The following is a 5,160-nucleotide window of genomic DNA, read 5'->3' on the forward strand; positions in this document are numbered from 1 at the left end:
GCCGTCAAAAATGCCACTTTTTTGTCAAGTTTAAGCGTCCAGCAGTCTTTTTATTTGTATAATTATTAAAATATGTAGTGTGGACATTTTCCTTTTCAAATACGACATTTCTGCTAGTGGTTCGAATTTATGAACATCTCTTATGTCGTGTTTCTGAATTTAAATAACATATTTTTATAGCGCGATCACAACGGCTCTCGTGCAAACTAAAATGTTCTAAAATACCCCTCGTACTTAAATAAAATTTTCAATTAATTTTTTTACTAGCAAATGTCGCTGTTCCGTCAATGTGACTGTCAGTATGCAGTATTTAAAGCTAGGAAGGGGCGGTGAGTGACCATTACCGTTACTTTTTTATTCTCTGTTTTTGTAAAGGGTAAGTTACCTACTGCATTTTTTACTTGGCACCATAAGGCTCAACTCACACTGTCGCGTCCTGTGTTTCCCATAAGTACGTCCGGATCACAGTGTAGTGTCGACTACGTCTGACGCCTTACAGCGCTCAAGTAACGCGCGACGACTCCATATTTACATAACACAAATTTGTACCTTAATAATGGGAAAATAGAGATGAATATGCTATAGGCGAAAATCATGACGCGTCGTGACGCTTCGACTCTGTAAGCAGTAATTAATCAATATTTAGTGGTTTTAATAACTCTATGGCACTAATTTTTCCCAATATTGGTCATAACGGAAACAGATATCAAAAGTAAATCTTGGCGGAAACGCAAGTGGATACGTAAGCGAAATTGCAAATATAAAAATTTCAACAAAATAGTTTTAAACAGACTTGTTTTTGATTTCATAATTGCACTTAACACTACATAAAACTGTACGCGTCAAGTGACCCGCGCGCACGTCATCCGTCGCGAACGTTGTAAACTTCCATTATAAAAGTTGCGGAAGTGGATACGGAAACAGATGTGAAAAACGAAACTTCCGGAGTTGCGGAAACAGAAGCAGAGGCCTGTTGCATTATTAATTAGAATTTGGGTTGGGGACACGTTTCCCAAGGTTTGTGAACCGTTTTCGACATGTAGAATTCATTACGGTGTTTTTCTTCAACAATAGCAAGATATATAGCTACTAAACAGTCACAATATATGTAAACATAAAAAATTAAGTCAACCTGTCAATAGAGAACCAGAAATACTCCCACAGGCCTACCACCGCTATCATTATAATCATCGCATCGCCTTGTCTGGCCCTAACTTAACTTTTGTTTGGTTGATGTTGATTTTTAATTGTTGTGCAGTTTTTTATTAACTTAGTAACATAACGATTGAATACTTTTCATTTTGTTTATTACTTATTCTTAAACTATAGTCTGTATCTATAAACTATCTCGATAAGATATTTAAATCGATTTTTTTTTTCATTCGAATTTACATCACTAATCTCTTCTTGTTCAAAGAAGAAACTACACATATCAAATGTCACCGCACCCATGATATGTGAAATGGACTATAATTTTACAAATGCGACATCCGATAAATTACAACACACTCAACAGTAATCGCATATTGGTGCGACAGACAAACATTTTAGTTTTTATGCGAACCTTTATGCCAAGCGATTGTCGAGGTCTGTTCGGTCCCGTGTTGAAACAATATGCTAGCTGTTTATCTTAAAATTTATCGTAACCAGGGCTCAGTGACCTAATAAAAACAAGCCCCTAGCTCAAGTGAACTGCGTCAGTTTCACAAAAACCGAACGGTCGGAGTAGGCAGTTTATTAATTAGTTGCGGCTCGCATCGACCCCCGGACCTCTAAGCGGGCGTTCAAAGAGTAAACTAACAGATAAGCAACTTCATTTGAATCAGCTTGTAAACTTTATTCATTCTTCTTTTACTTAACACGTTCCCTGTGTAACTAGAAATAAGAAATTGACCCCTCACGTACATTTTATTTTGCAAATACGTTGGAATTGGTGTATAATAATACATTTATGGGAGGAAAAATCATTTCCATAAACCTCCTTCCCATTTTTACAATTTTCTCAAGTACCCCACATGTGATTCATGCACTAATGAGTTCTTTACTTGGTGCCACATATAATATTACTATTTTAATTGTGCTGACCCGACTTTTTAATTTTTGATTATTGGGTTTTTGACATTGTTTGACTGTCATTTCTTTTTATTATCATGTGCGACACATGCAAATCAATAATAGACTTTTCTAACTTATAGTAAAAATATATTATTATTTTTCGTGTTTTATTTTGACAGTGATAATCTGGCAATATTGGTTAAAAAGTCATCCGGTACCACATGCTAATTGTCACAATTTTTGTGGTCCACACGTGCAAGTCAATAAAGATGATCTGGCTTACACGAGCAAATGCTTATAGTAAATCTCCCAGACAATCACATCGACCTTTTTATAGTGTATATTTCTAGGGCGCGAATATTGTAGGGTTCATCAACATTCCCAACCAGAGCAACAATTCCGGGATATCAGAACACCCAGACCAGAATCATTACAAAAAATCTTTGTTTATTCAATTCAATTGTTTATGTTCTTTCTTATGAAACGTTCAGAGCGTACAAAGTTCTGTGAATTCACTAAGTTCGTCAATTGTCAAAGTGACAACGTCGTGAGACGTGACAAAGTAATTTGACTGTATTCTAAGAATTGAAACATCAAAGACTCAACAACATCTTACCTATTTCTAAATAAGGTAAGGTAAGGCTGGTGAAGTTACAGGCATATGAGACTTATCAACTTATGTCTCAAGGTGATGGGGGCAGTGGCACAGTGGCAGTGCCTCTCAGATCTTCGTGTTTTAAAGCTCTGAGTGGTACTGCAATGGTCAGGCGTGTCGCCCACCATCACGCGAACGAGTTGTGCGTCTTGTCATTTATTATGTTAAAAAAAAACAAAGTCAAGAATTAACTTAACATTTGCTCAAGAATACTGCGGGCTGGGTGTAAAAAAGGACTTTTTTAAATCAAATTGTTTAAACAAACCTGTTGTAGTAAGGTGGAGTAATCGATAACAACCTACTTTACTTAATTTTTTCTCATTTATTTGACCTTTTAACCCCACAAAAAAGTTACTGCATTTTTTTATACATTAAATTATGTACTTGTTCAAAGCTTCGAAAACTACACCACCCCTTAACGATTTTGTCTCTAACCATTCTGTAGGCACTATAAACATGTAAGTATAAATACTATGTGAACAACTCTTCTGAGGCTGCTCCATTACTCTACCGTGGGGGAATTAATAACGTCATTTAATAAAACTTTCATTACATTTTAGCAAAAACCTATGGCCATTCTTCTTCAACTTTGTGGAAGTAACCACTAGTGTTGTGCATCGTTGTTGCACTTTTTTAAATTTGTTAACACGAATATATTCTATGTGTTATACTTACAACAAATGGATTAAAATGGAAAAAAACAGAAATTTCAAATTAACATTGCGAACAAAACAAAAAAGAGTAGCAGTAAGAAGTTAAATACAAATACATAAAAAGCAGCCAGTGCCCGATGAATTATGATAAACAGCTTGTGTGTAATGCAGCAAGCTAAGTAGGTCATTACCAGCGTCTACTACTACCCTAAAGCGTATTCATTATAATATTCTTAAATAAAAATAAATAATCAGTTAATAGTAGTTCGACTGTATTTCTTTTTGTGTGCATGTTACGCCATTACTCTGGCATTTCTGAACCGATTCCAATGATTCTGAGGTACCCTACCTTAGTAAATTCACAAGGGACCAATGTCCCTTGTAAATTTGAACAAAATATACCACCTATGAGGGTGGCAAACTAGGGGATGAATACGGTTTTGCACACTTTCCGGTAACCGATTTCAATAAAACTTGGCAAATATATGTAATTCCACGGACTTTTGAGGTCGGTTTTCTTAGTACTCTGTATTGAGAATATTAACATCCTACAGTAGTGTGTCATAATGTTAAAGTTCCGTCGTCCATGATCTTAGTTCCATTTCTTTTACGTCTTGATGATAATGATCTCAACGATAAAAAAAAACATTGTATAGATTTTAAAGAAAAAAAGTCTTTTTTATCTTTTTTTATGATATGAAATGACTGGACACATCTTTGTGATGTGATTAAAACTTTGGAGTGGCTCTGCAACTGCAAGTGCGGCTCTGTGAGGGATACTCCATTGCGCCCGTCACCCTGAGACATCAGTTGACAAGCCCCGTGTGCCTGTAATTTCACCAGCGCCCTTATCCTTCAAAACCAGAACGCTTCTTGGCGGCAGTTACTGGACTGGAACTTGAAACTTAACTTGTCATTTTTCACTTTAAACAATACTTCAAGGATCACTGATAAAATTTAAAACCTTTTTTTTCATCGCAGACTTGTGTTGCCTATTGTAAAGTTTAGTTATCACGATTGTTTTAAAGGTCATAAATGACAAACAGGAGTTTTATTGTAGAAGCGTATATATTGACCCTTAAAATAAATAAATACTAACGGTTAAGGAAGAAACTTTAGTAAAATTCCAAACCACACATCACTAGAATGAAGTGCGTTGTTAATTTTCATAGCTTCACGGTCCTGTCGTGATTTAACGCTTCCTGTTGTAATTTTTACAAAACTTTTTTAATATTTAAAACCTGCTATTTTTTAGCCGTAATTCTTTTGAAAGTTTTAACATCTTTTTGTGATGAATAATATAATAGGTTACATTATTTAAAAGGATTTGAAAAGAGCGTCAAAGTGGAAGAACGGTTGCTTCTCAGTTCAGACACTGACCGTACGAATCCTAGTGTTGTATCATTTACCTATGACTCTAATGTCTAAGTTACGAACATTCGAGAATTGAGCCTTAGGGTCAGGTTACCTATCAGTGGTCTGAAATGACATTTTCCATAAATAACGTTTCATAACCTCGAATGTAATTTTGAGAGGAAAATGTTCTTTCTTTTAAACCTAACTTAACCTAACCTTTTTTTTTATTACCGTGAGGAAAATGCGTTACGCATTCCGTAACTCACGTGACATATGTGGGACTCTCTCCTGGGGACTATGTCGGTCCCCAAGAGCATACCCACCAAAAACCTCACGATGTTTCTGCGCGCACCTGGCGCCGGAGCTGCGGGGTTCCTTTCAGATGCTACCGCAACTCCTTTTCCTCCAATCGGCCAGTACAGGGAGCAGCGCCTGAATTGT

This window comes from Hyposmocoma kahamanoa, unplaced genomic scaffold (genome assembly GCF_003589595.1).
Source record: "Hyposmocoma kahamanoa isolate Upper Pololo Valley unplaced genomic scaffold, ASM358959v1 80, whole genome shotgun sequence".
Lineage (NCBI taxonomy): Eukaryota > Metazoa > Arthropoda > Insecta > Lepidoptera > Cosmopterigidae > Hyposmocoma > Hyposmocoma kahamanoa.